Source organism: Rhipicephalus microplus, chromosome 10 (assembly GCF_043290135.1).
Source record: "Rhipicephalus microplus isolate Deutch F79 chromosome 10, USDA_Rmic, whole genome shotgun sequence".
Classification (NCBI taxonomy): domain Eukaryota; kingdom Metazoa; phylum Arthropoda; class Arachnida; order Ixodida; family Ixodidae; genus Rhipicephalus; species Rhipicephalus microplus.
Window position 1 is genome coordinate 91,618,485 of NC_134709.1, and position 18,116 is coordinate 91,636,600.

Consider the following 18,116-nt stretch of genomic DNA (forward strand, 5'->3'; position numbering starts at 1 on the left):
AGGGGTCCTTGCCTTCCTTTAGAATAGGAACAACAATGGCCTCCCTCCACGTAGACGGCAGGTACCCAGCAGCCCAGATAGTGTTATACAGAGCAAGTAAACTGATTTCGGTGTCATCGTGAAGGTGTTTGAGCATGTCATACATAATTCTGTCTGGTCCCGGCGCTGTGCTGTGGCACGCATTGAGGGCCGTCCTAAGTTCGGCAATTTTAAATGGAGTATTATACTGTTCGTTTGTTTTGGACTTCAACTCTAGTGTTTTCCGTTCTGTCATTTCTTTATGTTTTAAGAAAGATTTTGAGTAGTGCGCAGAACTGGAAATGCGCTCAAAGTGCTTGCCAAGGCTGTTGGCCTGGTCCTCCAGTGTGTTCCCTTGACTCACTAAAGGCAGAGGATATGCTTGCTGCCCCTTAAGACTTCTGAGGCTGCTCCAGACTTTCTTTTCATTGGTGTAGGAGTTAATGCCGGAGAGAAACTTGACCCAACTCTCCCTTCTTGCCTGACGTCGTGTTCGCCTACCCAGTGATTTCACTTTTTTAAATTCGACGAGGTTTTCTGCGTTTGGATATCGGCGCAGGATGCCCCAGGCTTTATTTTGTTTCCTACGCGCTTCTCTACAGTCATCGTTCCACCAGGGAACACGTCGTTTACACGAGTGCCCATTTGTTTGCGGGATACACTTTTCAGCAGCATCCAGAATAAACGCACTGAAGAATGCTACTGCGCAATCAATGTCACAATTTGTGGTAAAGTCACGAGGTAAAAGTGTCAATTCTTGAAATTTCTCCCAGTCAGCGGATGCTATTTTCCATTTGGGAATATGAGGAGGAACCTCATGCGATAATGTCAAGTTTAACATAGCAGGAAAGTGGTCACTGCCGTACGAATTCATGACCACGTTCCATTCTAACTCGGTAAAGAGAGAGGGAGAACCAAGCGCCAAGTCTATCGATGAGTATGAGTTGTGATGAATGTTGTAATAGGTAGGCTGTTTTTTATTGAAGAGGCATGCTCCGGAGCACAGGAGGAATTGCTCTATCAGTCGGCCTCTCGCATCGCACCGGGCATCCCCCCACAGAGTGTTGTGAGCATTGAGATCACCAACAACAATGTAGGGTGCCGGCAGCTGGTCAATGAGGTGATGAAAATCTGTGCGGTTAAGTTTGTAGCTTGGTGGTATGTATAGTGAACACACAGTGACTAGTTTGTCAAATAGAATGACGCGGACTGACACTGCTTCGAGTGCCGTCTGAAGAATAAGAGGTCGGCAAGGCACGGGTTTTTGTACTATTATAGCTACACCGCCGGATGAAGCAGTTGCCTCATCCCGATCCTTGCGGAACACGGCATATTGTCTAAGAAAGTTTGTTTGAGATGGCTTCAGATGTGTCTCTTGGATGCACAGCACCTTGGGATTGTGTTTATGTAAAAGTTCTGTAATGTCATCAAGATTGTGGAGAAGACCCCTAGCATTCCAGTGCATTATTTGTGTAGCCATTTTGAGTGAGTTTTTGTGCTGTGCGTCGAAGTAGACAACCTTAGCTTAGGAGGCCTTTTCAGGCCCCCTAATGCGTGGTTTTTCTTTTTTGGCAGGCTCCTTAGAGCCTGTGATGCATGGTTCTTGTTGCTGATTTGTTTTTCTCCCGGGCTGAGCCTCAGAGAGTTTTGTTAATAAGGACAAAGCCGTTCGGTTTCCAAGAAACACACAAAAAGTTTAATTGAAAAGTAAAAAGGCAAAGATTCCTCACAAAACAAAACACTTAATAAACAGTTGACTGGACATGACGAAACACATCTGTAAACACCCAACAAGAACGTTCAAAGTCAGTAACTAAACCTAACGTTCGAAAGGGGCTGAGTGATGGGAGTAGCGCAAGAGTATCGGTGCAGTCTCACCCACAAGTTGGTTTTCGGCGGTGATGAGAAACCGGAACGCCGTGACTCCTGCGTCAGTGCGTGGGCTGGACGAGGACGAGGGAACGCTGGCTGCTGGCGACACGTCGAAAAGCCCTACCAAATCGTGATGGTTTCGGCTTGAGGAGCGTGGACACGTCGGAGACGGGAGAACGCAGGCTGGTGGCGACGCGTCCGGGAACTAGGGTCGACCTAGTCAAGCAGCTGGGCGCACAGCTCGGGCCCGGAGCCCGACGGCTGTAGCTCGCCTGCCGGAACCAAAGTCCGCAGGCCCTGGAAAGGAGTTCAGGACCGGATGGCCACGGTCCTTTGGAGCGGGAACCCGACAGCAGGAGGCCCCGGCCGGTGGAAGTCCTGTAGGCTCGGGTCCGGAACCCAACGGCCCATCTTCAGCGCCCGGTCCGGTGACGACCTTCCGCTTGCACTGCCTGCCTCGAATTCCCCTTGCTCTGGTCTCCCCAGGCTCCTGCTTCAGCTCTGGCCCACTTGTCTCGTTCTCATTGGAGATACTACTGTTTCGTGGTGTCAAGCCATTGGGCCTTGAAATCTCCGTGTTCGCTGCCCATTGGATGTTTTACCTTTTGTTTACTTCACGTCCTGCCACGCATCCTCGTGCTTGACGCTCTTTAACGTCGTCATTCTTGTTTAAGCAGCACCGCACGTGCACTCTGGTATTTCTCCTTTTGTTTTTTTTTTTTCGTGACGCGCACTTTTCGAAGGCGCGCACTTTGAACGCGCACCACACATCACATACGCCCCCCTTTTATTCAAGTTTTTTTTTTAGAAAAAAAAACTGCCGATGAGTGCGCGTTCTGCACTACGTCACAATTAAACCACATATTTGCACCACGCAGTTCAACACATCACCGGGCTACAGTTCGCTACATCGTCCAAATGTCCACACTTAAACTTTAGATTCACCCAATTGCATTTAAAAGTTCTGAAACCCGGAATAAACCTTTTTACTACAAAATCGACTATGGACAAAGCTACTTGTGTCCGCATCTAAAAGTCGAAGTCCAGAAAGAGCTACCGGTTTTCTAACCCTACACTCAGGTTATCGCGTCGTCCCAAACCAGACGCACTGCCCTTCTCGCACGTTTCGAAAGTAACTGTGGCAAACATGCTTTTATGCACTTTCGCTGAAACGCGTGTCTGCGCCCCCGCCGGCCACATGAACGCTTACCGGTCACAGAGGAACAGGGCGCGGTCTCGAGCCGTCGGCGTCGACACGAAACGCACTGAGACACGAATGTCCAAATGCCACAATCTCTCACACAAATGCTTTCTTTTAGTTCACCATCTAATGAACACAAGCTCGGGGTGCCCTCAGCAAGCCCAAACGCTCCGACAAGCGTGTGAGGTTCCTGGATTCTTGAGAAGGGATGCCGTTGTGCTCGGTCATTATACAGCTCATCTTGAGTGGACTTAATTATAGGTTCAAAACCAATCACGTTCTCAGGTTCAAGACCCTGTCTGGCATTCTCCATACCTACTATCGAGCCCACCTCCGATTCGATACTGTTTATTTTGAAGAGTGCTTCAGCACTCCCATCGTGTTTTCTCGGACAAATAGCAGTTACGCTATCCTGTGAACTAGAATCCCCTCTCTCTCTGAGTGAGATATCCGTATGGTCTAGGACCATTGACGTGGTGCCTGCTGCTACCTCTGTCGGTACAAAACAATCAGTGGCCACTATATCAGAGCCTTCATGGCATTCGCTGCCATCTTCCCAATGACGTTCTAGCGCTCCTTCCATGGAGCTATTGAGAGGTAGCCCTACCCCTTCCCGAAATGTGCTCGGCCTTTGAGACGTTCTGATACACACCTCATTCTGAATGGAACTTCTTTGTTCCCTGCTATCGAAGCTTTGCTCCACCACATTTCCCACAGCTTCTAGGTCGCCCATATCCAGGCGCTCTTCTTCATAGGTGCTTGGCCTCTCAGAGGTCCCCAAGCAGCTAACGGAAGTAATATGTTCCCAGCCAGAGAAGCTTTCCGTCGCTTCAACAAACTCCTCATGACTCCTGCCTTCTTGGCTGTCCACCTCTCTGCCTTCCTCTATCTGAGCTTCTCGCTCCGAAGTAAGGCTGTCGCGAGGCTCGAGGCCAACCTTGCAGGAATCGACTTCCCTCCAGCAAACGCTGCTATCGGAGCAAACATTCACCGCTTGCTCGACCTTCTGCATCGCCAGCTGCCCCCTTTTCGCCATCGCAAGCTCGAGTCGCCGCTCGAAGTCCACCCTCTCTAATTGGAGCTGCTGCTTCAGTATGCGTGTCTGACGCTCTAGCAACACTTTATTTTCACGCGTTACGCGCTCTAGCTCCTCCTTCTTAGCTCTAAGCACCAATTCAAGCTTTTCCTTCGCCGCCTTTCGTTCTGCAGCCCGTTGCTCACGCTCCCTCTCCATCCGCTCCTCGTACCATACTCTAAACTCCGCTCCCGTCAGTCCCATTTTATCCGCCACCTCAATTAACTCCCACGTGTTCGTCATCGTGTTAACCGCGTCAAAAAATCTACTGGAAAAACAAACGACTTTGTCCTGTCGCGGACGCCAGTTTGTGATGCATGGTTCTTGTTGCTGATTTGTTTTTCTCCCGGGCTGAGCCTCAGAGAGTTTTGTTAATAAGGACAAAGCCGTTCGGTTTCCAAGAAACACACAAAAAGTTTAATTGAAAAGTAAAAAGGCAAAGATTCCTCACAAAACAAAACACTTAATAAACAGTTGACTGGACATGACGAAACACATCTGTAAACACCCAACAAGAACGTTCAAAGTCAGTAACTAAACCTAACGTTCGAAAGGGGCTGAGTGATGGGAGTAGCGCAAGAGTATCGGTGCAGTCTCACCCACAAGTTGGTTTTCGGCGGTGATGAGAAACCGGAACGCCGTGACTCCTGCGTCAGTGCGTGGGCTGGACGAGGACGAGGGAACGCTGGCTGCTGGCGACACGTCGAAAAGCCCTACCAAATCGTGATGGTTTCGGCTTGAGGAGCGTGGACACGTCGGAGACGGGAGAACGCAGGCTGGTGGCGACGCGTCCGGGAACTAGGGTCGACCTAGTCAAGCAGCTGGGCGCACAGCTCGGGCCCGGAGCCCGACGGCTGTAGCTCGCCTGCCGGAACCAAAGTCCGCAGGCCCTGGAAAGGAGTTCAGGACCGGATGGCCACGGTCCTTTGGAGCGGGAACCCGACAGCAGGAGGCCCCGGCCGGTGGAAGTCCTGTAGGCTCGGGTCCGGAACCCAACGGCCCATCTTCAGCGCCCGGTCCGGTGACGACCTTCCGCTTGCACTGCCTGCCTCGAATTCCCCTTGCTCTGGTCTCCCCAGGCTCCTGCTTCAGCTCTGGCCCACTTGTCTCGTTCTCATTGGAGATACTACTGTTTCGTGGTGTCAAGCCATTGGGCCTTGAAATCTCCGTGTTCGCTGCCCATTGGATGTTTTACCTTTTGTTTACTTCACGTCCTGCCACGCATCCTCGTGCTTGACGCTCTTTAACGTCGTCATTCTTGTTTAAGCAGCACCGCACGTGCACTCTGGTATTTCTCCTTTTGTTTTTTTTTTTTCGTGACGCGCACTTTTCGAAGGCGCGCACTTTGAACGCGCACCACACATCACAGAGCCACGCCAATCTTTCGGCGTCTGAGGCGCCGATACACTTTGTGTTGTGTCCATCATCTCGGAAGAGACGCTGGACGCCCGCTCGCGGTGCCCGCGTGCGGTTGTGAGAGACTTCGGGCCCTCTGCCTTGGCAGGTGGCCCGAAAACTGCAGACCCAGAGGCCTGCATGGCTGTTTGGCTGGTGGTGGTGTCCATTGCCTCCTGCGAGGCACTGGACACCCGCTCCAAAGAGCGATCTGTGTGTAGCGTAGACTTCGCCTCAGTCGACGAAGTCTTTGACCCCACCGGGCAAGAGGTTGTTGGGACCTCCTTGGCCTCCTTGTTGCCCTGGCTGCTGCCAGGGCTTGCAGAGGCCACCGGTGTGGACTGGTTTGCTGCGGGCAGGGCAGCGCTGGCTGTTCCCGCCAGAGGGGCAGGTGGCTCTGACCTGGCCACGCTAGGCATGGTCCAGGTAGCCACCAAGGGCCGTTGTGGTGCCGCCCCTCGTTGCACCACTTCAGCGAAGGAGGCTCTTAGTGCGAATGAAGGTGAAACTCTCTGTCGTGCTTCACGGAACGTTATATTTTCGTTAACTTTTATGGTGATAATTTCTTTTTCTCTCTTCCAGGCTGGGCACGCTCTGGAATATGCGGCATGGCTGCCTTTGCAGTTTGCACAGTGTACCTCATCGTTTTGGCACTTATCAGTTTCGTGACCTGTTATGCCGCATTTGCCACAAGTCAGCTGACCTCGGCAGGTCTGAGATCCATGTCCAAATCGCTGGCATTTAAAACAACGTGTCGGGTTAGGAACATACGGTCGCACAGAAAGTTTTACGTAGCCGGTCTCGATTGTTTTAGGTAGGATGTTTGAATTGAATGTAAGTATTAGGTGCTTTGTTGCGGTTTCAGTGTTGTTGCGTCTGATTTTTATGCGCTGCACATGTAATATGCCTTGGTCTTTCCATCCGTCTAGGAGTTCCTCTTCACTTAGTGTCTTAAGGTCTTCATCGGATACTACGCCCTTCACTGTGTTCATGGTACGATGTGCAGTAACTGATACAGGGATATTGCCAAAGGCTACGAGGTGTGAGAGTTTGTCGTACTGTTCCTTGTCTTTTAGTTCGAGGAGAATGTCCCCACTTGCCATCTTTGAGGCCTTATAGCCGGTTCCAATGGTGTCTTTAAGGCACTTGGCCACTAGAAAAGGTGATATTGCTCTGGCTTTGGTTGATGATTGCTCGCAGTGAAGGACATGGTATTTTGGAAATGTTTCAACGTTTTGAGGGAAAAACAAAGATGATGCATCGGTGCGTACTCTTTTCGGAGCACGATCAGTTACAGGGGGGTTTTGAGGTCCCATGAAAAATTGGCTTCTTCGGCATCGGCGCCTACCACCCACCACGGAGCCCAACAAGGGGACGCGGCAGAACATGTGAACAAGCCTGCCCTTCGCCAGCAGTACGCCGTTGCTATAACCGAATATGGTTTATCCTAGGCAGGATAGCCACACAAGGTTAACCCTTGCCGCCATGAAAAATCGGAAGTAAATGGAAGAGAGAAGAAGACAGGACAGATTTAAAGACGAGAAAAGACTAAGATATAGGAAGAGAGAGATAGGAAAAGGCGACTGCCGATTTCCCCTGGGTGGGTCAGCCCAGGGGTGCCGTCTACGTGAAGCCGGGGCCAAAGGGGTGTGTTGCCTCTGCCGGGGGGCCTTAAAGGTCCAATCACCCAGCGTCAGCTCAACCCCCAGGATCCCCTTTTCCCCGGACACGGCAAAGCCACGCACGGCTAGGCGTGGGAGGGAGCCGAAACTCCCCCGTTAGCTCGGGTCCGTGGTGTCGCTACACACCAAACGCCTGCTTTAACAGGCGCCCCTGCGGGGTGTGTATATGAATTTATCCCTGATAAAAACTTGTGCCAGCTTTCTTTTCTGGCCTGCCGACGCGTTCTCCTGCCTCGAGATTTGATTTTTCTAAAGCTCTCAAGGTTTTCTGCTGTCGGCGAGTTCCGCAGCAACCTCCATGCCCTGTTCTGTTCCTTTCGCGCATTCTGGCACTCAGTGTTCCACCACGGAACGTGTCGTTTGCCGGGCAGTCCAGATGTTTGTGGAATGCACTTGGTTGCTGCGTCAGTAAGAAAAGCCGTGAAGTACTGCACAGCTTCATCTATGCCTAACCCGCATATGTCAGTCCAATTTAGGTGAGTAAGCTTTTGAAATCGTTCCCAGTTGGCTTTGTTTACCAGCCATTTGGGAACATGTGGAGGACATTCATTTGTTATTGGTGTACTCAAAACTAAAGGGAAATGGTCACTTCCGTATGGATTATTTATGACTTTCCACTGAAGTAATGGTAAGAGTGAAGGAGATGCGATACTGAGGTCTATGGAAGAGTAAGTTTTGTTGGCAAGGTTATAGTATGTTGCCTCTTTCCTATTCAACAGACAAGCACCCGATGAAAGGAGGAATTTTTCAATGAGACGACCTCGGGCATCACAGCGAGAGTCACCCCACAGACCATTATGTGCGTTCAGGTCCCCAAGGACCAGATAAGGTTCAGGTAGTTCGTCGATTAAAGACTGGAATTGAAGTTTTTCGAGACGGTGGTGCGGAGGTATGTACAAAGAGCAGACAGTGACAAGTTTGTTTAGAATAACTGCTCGGACAGCCACCGCCTCGAGGGAAGTTTGAAGGGGTAATTGTGTGCATGCTATACCTTGACTTACTATAACCGCTACACCACCGGATGGTAGCATGGCATCATCTCTATCCTTTCGGAAGATTATATAGTTACGTAAAAAGTTTGTGTTAGTTCGTTTTAAGTGTGTCTCCTGTACACACAGCACTCTTGGATTGTGTTCATGGAGGAGTTCTTGTAAGTCATCAAGGTTTCGAAGAAGGCCTCGGATGTTCCACTGTAATATTTCTGTCTGCATATTTAAACCAGAGAGATGCTGCTGTGTGTACAAAGAGTATCCTGTGTTGGAGTGAGGTCAATAATTCAGGTGGCAGGACGGTCGTCCGGCCCCGTTATTGGTTTTTTATTTTTCTTAACGCGCTCCAAGGAGGCGCGCCGCTCTTTTGGTACCAAGGGTACCGTTGTATCCATTGCCTCCGCAGAGGCACTGGTTGCCCGCACATGCGAGCTGGTGGTTCGGATTTTAGGCCTCGCCTGGTGTGGGGAGGCCTTGAGACCAGAGGACCCTGGAGTCTCCGGCCTCAATTCGCTAGGCGGCGGAGTAGACTGAACTACTGCCGCCTTGGGGGCAGGTGCCACAGCCGTCGGCTCGCTCTGCGCTGGCCGAAGGAGTGGCGAGGGCTGCTGCGGCGTTGCCCCCTGACGCGCCGCATCAGCATATGTAGCGCCATAAAATGGCGACACTCTTCGTCTTGCTTCCTTAAATGTAATATTTTGTTTAATTTTCAATGTGATAATTTCTTTTTCTTTTTTCCAAAATGAGCAAGACCGTGAGTATGCGGCATGATTTCCGCCACAGTTCACACAGTGTGATGGTTCTTCGCAATTGTCAGAGTTGTGGCCTGACACTCCACATTGTGCACAAGTTTGGTGACCACGACAGCTTTGTGAGCCGTGGCCATACTTCTGGCATTTGAAACAACGACGTGGGTTAGGTATGTATGGTCTGATCAACGTCTTAGTGTAGCCTGTTTGAATACTTTCTGGGAGATTACTGGAAGCGAACGTGAGTATTAGGTGTTTTGTTGGTGTTGCCTTGTTGTCTCTTCTAATGGTGATCCTTTGCACATTGGTCACATTCTGACTCTTCCACCCCTCCAGAAGTTCCTCTTCAGTCAAGCTGAGCAAATCAGCATCAGATACTACTCCACGGGTTGTGTTCATGGATCTGTGTGGCGTTACAGTGATGGGAGTGTCACCAAAAGTTGAAAGATTCTGTAGCTTTTCGAACTGTTCTTTTCCTCGGACTTCAAGGAGGAGGTCTCCGCTGGCCATTTTGGTAACTTTGTACCCGGCTCCAAGAGTTTCTGTGAGACATCTGGCTACTACAAATGGTGATACGGTTCTGGCTTGCTTGCTGCTTATTTCACTATGTATAACATGAAAATGGGGGAAGTTTTCACTTGATTGGTTGAAAAAGCCTAAGTCTTCGGTGCGTACACGCTTTAAGGCGGTACGATCACTTAATAGGGGAAATGCTTTATGCATGCCAGTTTAATTTTCTTCAGAAGCGTTGGCGGCCACCCACCACGGAGCCCAACAAGGGGACGCTACAAGTTTGTGGATGCTAAAACCTGCAGACGCCAGCCGTACAACGCAACTATAACCCAATGCGCCTAGACCAAGGTAGGCTATTTGCACAGGGTTAACCCTCGCCGCCAGGAAGTTTGGAAGTAAACAGAAGAGAGTAGAAGACAGGACAGATAAACAGTAAGAGATAAAGACGAAGATGTAGGGAGAGAGAGATAGGAAAAGGCGACTGCCGATTTCCCCTGGGTGGGTCAGCCCAGGGGTGCCGTCTACGTGAAGCCGGGGCCAAAGGGGTGTGTTGCCTCTGCCGGGGGGCCTTAAAGGTCCAATCACCCAGCGTCAGCTCAACCCCCAGGATCCCCTTTTCTCCGGACACGGCAAAGCCACGCACGGCTAGGCGTGGGAGGGAGTAGAAACTCCCCCGTTAGCTCGGGTCCGTGGTGTCGCTACACACCAAACGCCTGCTTTAACAGGCGCCCCTGCGGGGAAGAGTTCTTGGATGTCGTCAAGGTTTCTGAGAAGGCCCTTGACGTTCCATTGTATAATTTGAGTGTTCATGGTGAATGTAAAATAGTGCTGTGTGTACGAAAAGCAAGTGGCTGTTTAGACGGGGAATCTGAGTTTACTTAACAGGGCCGTCACCGGGCCCTGTTATTTGCTTTTTCGTTTTTTAGTGCGCTCCAAGGAGCCACGCCGCTCTTTCGGCACCACGGGTACCGACGTATCCATTGCCTCCTAGGAGGCACTGGATGCCCGCACGTGCGGGCTGCTAGTTCGAATTTCGGGCCTCGCCTGGTGAGGTGAGGCCTTGAGACCCGAGGAATCTGGAGTCTCCGGTCTCTGTTTGGGAGTAGGCGGTGTAGCCTGGGCTACAACCGCCTTGGGGGCAGGTGCCACAACCTCCGGCTCGGTATGTGCGGGCCGAAGGAGTGGCGAGGGCTGGTGCGGCGGTGCCCCCTGACGCGCCACATCAGCGTATGTAGCTCCATAGAATGGAGCGACTCTTCGCCGTGCTTCCTTAAATGTAATGTTCTCCTTCACCTTCAACCTAGTTATTTTTTTTTCTTTTTTCCAGTATGTGCAGGAGCGTGAGTATGCGGCATGGTTTCCTTCGCAGTTTACACAGTGTGGCGGTTGTTTGCAGTTCTCAGACATGTGGCCTAGGACTCCACATTGCGCACAAGTCTGGCGACCACGACAGGTTTTAGAGCCATGGCCATACCTCTGGCATTGGAAACAACGACGAGGGTTTGGTATGTACGGCCTGATAGATGTCTTTGTGTACCCTATTTGAATAGATTCCAGTAGTTTACTGGATGCAAATGTGAGTATTAGGTGTTTCGTTGGTGTTTCCTTATTATCTCTTCTAACAATGATTCTCTGCACATTAGTGACATTTTCGCTCTTCCACCCCTCCAAAAGTTTGGTCTCAGTCAAGTCAAGTAAGTCCATGTCAGATACCACTCCGCGAGTTGTGTTCATCGATCTATGTGGTGTTATGGTTATTGGTATGCCACCGAAATCTGAAAGACGGTCTAGCTTTTCAAATTGTTCTTTGTCACGGATTTCGAGGAGAAGGTGTCCACTAGCCATTTTGGTTACCTTGTATCCTGTGCCAAGAGTTTCGGTAAGACACCTAGAAACCAGGAAAGGAGAGACGGTTCTGGCTTGCTTTTCAGTTTTTTCACAGTGGATAACATGATAGTGAGGATATGTTTCTTTGGGCTGGTTAAAAAAGTTTATATCATCGGTGCGAACCCGCTTTAAGCCGGTACGATCAGATAGTAAAGGGAATGCTCTGTGCATGCCTGTCTTATTTTTGTTCAGCAGCGTTGGCGGCCACCCACCACGGAGCCCAACGAGGGGACGCTACAAGTTTGCGGATGCTGAAACCTGCAGACGCCAGCCGTACAACGCCACTATAACCCAATGCGCCTAGACCAAGGTAGGCTATTTGCACAGGGTTAACCCTAGCCGCCAGGAAGTTTGGAAGTAAACCGAAGAGAGTAGAAGACAGGACAGATAAACAGTAAGAGATAAAGACGAAGATGTAGGGAGAGAGAGATAGGAAAAGGCGACTGCCGATTTCCCCTGGGTGGGTCAGCCCAGGGGTGCCGTCTACGTGAAGCCGGGGCCAAAGAGGTGAGTTGCCTCTGCCAGGGGGCCTTAAAGGTCCAATTACCCAGGGTCGGCTCAACCCCCAGGATCCCCTTTTCCCCGGACACGGCAAAGCCACGCACGGCTAGGCGTGGGAGGGAGTAGAAACTCCCCCGTTAGCTCGGGTCCGTGGTGTCGCTACACACCAAACGCCTGCTTTCACAGGTGCCCCTGCGGGGCACAATCACTTCCGGTTCGTTTGGAGATTTCATCGGTGCGGTTCCTTTTTAGGGACCGATCATTGAGAGAGGGGAAAGATTTTGCCATGTGGTGCATTTCATGTTCGGCGGTGATGGTGACCACCCACCACCGAGCCCAACAAGGGGACGCTACAAGGTAGAACACTTGAAGGCACCAGTCATACATTGCCGCTATAACCAGATATAACTACCCAAGGTTGGGTAACTACACAAGGTTAACCCTAGCCGCCAGGAAGTTTGGAAGTAAACGGAAGAGACTAGAAGACAGGATAGATAAAAAATGAGAGATGAAGACGAAGGTGTAGGGAGAGAGAGATAGGAAAAGGCGACTGCCGATTTCCCCTGGGTGGGTCAGCCCAGGGGTGCCGTCTACGTGATGCCGGGGCCAAACGGGTGTGTTGTCCCGGGCCCTAAAGGTCCAATCACGCAGCGTCAGCTCAACCCCCAGGATCCCCTTTTCCCCGGACACGGCAAAGCCACGCACGGCTAGGCGTGGGAGGGAGCCGAAACTCTCCCGTTAGCTCGGGTTCGTGGCTACGCTACACACCAAACGCCTACTTGCGCAGGCGCCCCTGCGGGGCTGCCTTCACCTTCAAAAAGTACAAAAAGGACAGGGAACATCTTTGTAGGTGGAGCGACCATTCATTCGAATCCACGTACAGGCTCTCCACAGGGCTGGTGCGGAAAGCACCCGTAGAGAGGCGAATGCCTACATGGTGGACAGGGTCGAGGATTTTCAAGGCTGATGGTGTTGCTGACTGATAAATTATAGCACCGTAATCTAGGCGTGTGCGTACGAGGATTTTATAAAAATAATTAAACATTTCCTGTCACTACCCCATGTAGTGCGTGAAAACACTTTCAAAATGTTCATTATTTTTAAACACCTGTCCCTTAAATACATGATGTGTGGGATGAAGGTTAGCTTAGTGTCTAATATGAGACCAAGAAACTTGTGCTCGGTCTTCACTGACAGAGGTTGACCATGCAGGTCAATGTCGGGGTCAGCATGGAGGCCCCTCTTTCGGCTGAACAAGACACAAGTGCTCTTTTGCGCGTTGAGTATAAAACCATTCTCGTTTGCCAATTGAGATACCTTGTTCAACCCTTGTTGAACTGGACGTTGGCACATTGCGATGTTGCACGATTTGTAACCAATCTGCACATCATCGACATATATGCAGTAAAAAAAATTTCGTTGAAGAGACAGGTGCAAGGAATTCATTTTAACTATGAAAAGTGTGCAGCTCAATACACATCCTTGTGGCACTCCTGTTTCTTGGACAAATACTCGAGATAAGACGGTGCCAACTTGGACACGGAATGTACGGTTGAACAGGGAGCTTTCGATAACTGTCAGCATTCTACTCCGCACACCTAAATGTGACAGGTCTCGCAATATGCCGAAGCGCCATGCAGTGTCATATGCCTTTTCTATATCGAGGAACACGGACAGAAAAAATTGCTTATGAACAAAAGCGTCGCAAATTTGTGCTTCGATACGGACAAGGTGGTCAGTGGTGGACCGAGCCTCTCGAAACCCACACTGGTATGGGTCAAGTAGGCCACCAATTTCAAGAAAGTGCATCAGGCGCCTGTTAATCATTTTTTCAAAGACTTTGCAAATACAGCTGGTTAATGCTATTGGCCTGTAGCTGGAAACTGAGGCCGGGTTCTTGCCTTGTTTTAGGATTGGGATAATGATAGCTTCCTTCCAGGCTGAGGGTAGCTCGCCAGAAGACCATTACGCAATATAAAGAGAGAGGAGAGCTTTCTGGGTTTCAGTGGGCAGGTGTTTTAACATTTCATATGCCACACGGTCCGGGCCTGGGGCAGATTTATTGCAGCAGGCAAGTGAGGCCTGCAGTTCAGCCAAACAGAAAGGTTCGTTGTATGCCTCATGTGTTCTGGGCTTGCGCTCTCATCTCTGTTTTTCTATTGCGGTTTGTATCGTCGGAACGCTTTACTATAGTGTGTTGAGCTGGAGACCTGTTCAAAGTGCGCTCTGAGAGTGTTTGCCTGGTCTTCCAAACTCTCCCCTTGTGTCTTCACTAGAGGAAGCGAATGTGCTTCTCGTCCTGCCACCTTACCAACCATGCTCCAGACTCTGGACTCATCTGTGTATGAGTTAGTGCCCGATACAAATTTGTGCCAACTTTCTCTTCTCGCCTGTCGGCGCGTCCTCCTTGCTTGCGACTTGACGTTCTTATAGTTTACAAGATTCTCGGCTGTGGGCGAGTCTCTAAGCAACCTCCATGTCTTATTTTGTTTTTTTCGAGCATCACGGCACTCATTATTCTACCATGGGACTCGTCGTTTGCTTGACGGTCCACATGTTTGGGGAATACATTTTGTTGCTGCATCAACCAATAAAGCTGTCAAGTAGCATGCAGTATCTTCTATGCTCAATGCCGCCATGTCAGTCCAAGATAATAAAGTCATTTTTTGAAACTTTCCCCAATCAGCTTTGTCGGTGAGCCATTTTGGAACTTGTACAGGACATGTATTTGTTATTGATGAGCTGATAACGATAGGAAAATGGTCACTACCATATGGATCATTAATAACTTCCCATTTAAGTAGAGGCAGGAGTGATGGGGATATTATGCTGAGGTCTATTGCTGAGTACGTATTGTTAGCAATGTTGTAGTATGTTGGCGCTTTCCGATTCAGAAGGCATGCACCGCAAGAAAAAAGAAGCTGTTCAATCAGGCGACCTCGAGCATCGCAGCGAGAGTCACCCCACAGATTGCTATGTGCATTGAAATCTCCCAGAAGAATATAAGGTTCTGGAAGTTCGTCTATGAGGGACTCGAATTCATGCTTTTCGAGACGGTGTTGTGGAGGTATGTATAGAGAGCAGATGGTGACGAGCTTATTCAATAGAACTGCTCGAACAGCCACCGCCTCAAGGGATGTTTGTAATGTTAGGTGTGTGCATGCAATCCCTTGATTGACTATAATGGCAACACCACCGGATGGCACAATGGCATCATTCCGGTCTTTCCGAAAGATAATGTAGTGACGTAAAAAGTTGGTGTGTTTCGGTTTCAGGTGTGTCTCTTGTACGCACAGCACTTTAGGTGTATGTTTGTGTAAAAGTTCCTGGATATCGTCGAGGTTTCTCAACAGTCCTCTGACGTTCCACTGTGTCATTTTAATTTAGTGTGGTGCTGTGCATACAGAGGTGTTGCGTTAGTTTACAGGGCCTTTTGAGGGCCCTGTGATTCGAGGTTTTTCTTTTTTGGCGCGCTCCAAGAAGTTGCGCCTATCCTTCGGCGTCTGAGGCGCCGAAGGAGTGGGACTTGTATCCATCACCTCGTGTGAGGTGGTGGATGGTGCCTGCAGGGCAGGCACATTCACTGAACTTTCGGACCTGACTGCGCCTGCAGTGGTCCGAGGTTCAGCAGACACTAGGGTCTGCCGGCCCTGTTTGTCAGGTGGCGGAGCAGTACAGGCTGCTCCAGCCGGGGGCGCCGGTGGCACGACCGCGGCCACACACTGTGTGGCATTCGCGGGTGCCGAGGCATGTGGCGCGGCGCCCTGGCGCGTCACATCTGCAAAGGAGGGATAAAATGGGTTGTGTATTGCGAAGCGTTCGCGCGCTTCTTGGAATGTGAGATGAAATTTAACTTTAAGTTCTACTATTTGTTTCTCTTTTTTCCATGCGGGGCATGATCGTGAGTAGGCAGCGTGATCTCCTTCACAGTTCGAACAATGAGTTGTTTCTGAGGTGCAGTTGTCTGATATGTGTTGAATGAATGCGCACTTTGCGCAAGTGGCACGCCCTCTGCAACTCTGCGATCTATGACCGAAACGTTGGCACTTGAAACATCGACGAGGGTTGGGAATGTATGGTCTTACACGAAGCTTACAATAGCCGGTTTCGATTGATTCTGGTAGGTCACTTGTTCCGAACGTAATTATTACGTGTTTTGTAGGGGTCAGTTTGTTGTTGCGTCTTATTGTTATTCGTTGGACTTTGACCACGTTCTGGTCCTGCCAACCTTCGAGCAGCTCACTTTCAGAAAGCTCAGTAAGATCATCATCAGAAATTACGCCACGGACAGTGTTCATGGACCTGTGTGGGCCCACCGAAACAGCGGTTTCCCCAAAGGCCACAAGCATAGACAGCTTTTCATACTGAGCTTTGTCACGAACCTCCAGAAGAAGATCGCCACTTCCCATCTTTGTTACTTTGTAACCTGGGCCTATTGCTCCTGTGAGAGTTTTGGAGACGAGAAAAGGTGAAATAGCTCGGACTGTCTTCTTTTCGTTTTGACGGTGAATTACATGGTACTTTGGGAATGTGGGCTTTGGTGTTTTAGGCAAGAAAGTATCTTCGGTGCGCCACCTTTTTAGGGAGCGATCAGAAAGGGGGGGAAAAGATTTTGCCATAAAATACAATAAAGTTCGGCGGCGATGGTGGCCACCCACCACCGAGCCCAACAAGGGGACGCTACAAGGTTGACTAGTGAACACTTGGAGACGCCAGCCATGCATCGCCGCTATAACCGAATATAACTACCCAAGGTTGGGTAACTACACAGGGTTAACCCTCGCCGCCAGGAAATTCGGAAGTAAACGGAAAAGAGAAGATGACAGGACAGATAAAAAGTGAGAGATAAAGACGAAGATGTAGGAAGAGAGAGATAGGAAAAGGCGACTGCCAATTTTCCCTGGGTGGGTCAGCCCAGGGGTGCCGTCAACGTGAAGCCGGGGCCAAAGGGGTGTGTTGCCTCTGCCGGGGTGCCTTAAAGGTCCAATCACCCAGCGTCAGATCAACCCCCAGGATCCCCTTTTCCCCGGACACGGCAAAGCCACGCACGGCTAGGCGTGGGAGGGAGCCGAAACTCCCCCGTTAGCTCAGGTCCGTGGTGTCGCTACACACCAAACTGTGTGTGTCGTGTATATGTGTCCAATCCTGAGTCTCGTTAGAGTTACCTCTGTATGACGCGATTTCGATACAGGCAGCCAATGACCAAGGTGTGGCTTAATAACGTGTAGTTTGTTTTGTGTGTGTGTATCCCACTTGCTCAGCCAGTATACTCTGAGGTTTCGTTTGAGAGACGGCTTAAGATCAACGGCCGGGATTGATATGGATGTAGGGGCAGTGGTTTTGTGGACGGATGCAGCGAGCTGATCCGCCCTCACGTAACCTTGAATCTCACAGTGCCCTGGCACCCAGCACACTACAACATGTTGTTTGAGTGTTATAGTGTGCATAAAATGGAGTAAAGTGAGACAAGGACTTGGTTTTTGTGTTTTTTAAGAGTGTGCAGAGCCGTTACTACACTGAGGGAGTCTGTATAAATTACTGCTTTTTGTATTTGTAATTGCTTGATGTGTTTAGCCGCCACAAGTATCGCGTAGGCTTCCGCTGTGAAGATACTTGTGCCTGGATGTAGAGGGCCAGCATCCAAAAAGGATGGGCCGACAGCAGCGTAGGACACAGAGGAGTTAGTCTTGGAGGCATCTGTAAAGAACTCAGGACGTGTGTATTTGTGTTGAAGTTCCAGGAAGTATGTTCGGTTATGGGCGATAGGCGCATGTTTTGTAACTTCAAGAAAGGACACATCACAGTCTATAGTCTGCCACTGCCACGGTGGCAGATATGCTACAGGAGCCATTAAACTATGTTCAAGTGAGACTCCAGTTTCCTAAGCTAGACTTTTCAGGCGAACTGAGAAGGGCTGCCTCATCGGAGGCCTGTTTTGAAACAGAATGGAGCTCGACAAATCAATAATAGTGGAGTATGAGGGGTGCTTCTTATCTGCTTTCACCTTAAGGAAATAAACAAAGGACATGTAAGTTCTCTGCAGATGAAGCGACCACTAATTCGACTCAATATAAAGGCTTTCTACGGGGCTGGTGCGAAAAGCACCCGTAAAAAGGCGGATGCCCAAATGGTGCACGGGGTCCAGCATCTTCAAAGCTATTTGTGTTGCAGACTGATAAACAATGGCCCCATAATCTAAGCAGGTGCGAATGAGGCTTCGATACAGATTCATGA